The following is a 220-nucleotide window of genomic DNA, read 5'->3' as shown; positions in this document are numbered from 1 at the left end:
ATAAGTCTAAGAATCTTTATTATCTATATGTTTAATTTATCTTCATTTTTTAATAGATTATATTAATCTTTATCTTTTTAAGATTTTATTAACCTTTATTTTCTTATAAGTTTTATTATTTGTTGCATGTTCTATCAATCTTTATTTTCTCATAAGTTTTATTATTTTTTCATGTTTTATCAATCCTTATTTTTACTTATCTTTATATAAGTTGTATTAA

This window comes from Penaeus monodon, chromosome 25, assembly GCF_015228065.2.
Source record: "Penaeus monodon isolate SGIC_2016 chromosome 25, NSTDA_Pmon_1, whole genome shotgun sequence".
NCBI classification, from domain to species: Eukaryota; Metazoa; Arthropoda; class Malacostraca; order Decapoda; family Penaeidae; genus Penaeus; species Penaeus monodon.
The sequence above is the reverse complement of the archived record's forward strand: the minus strand, read 5'-3'. Positions refer to the sequence as shown.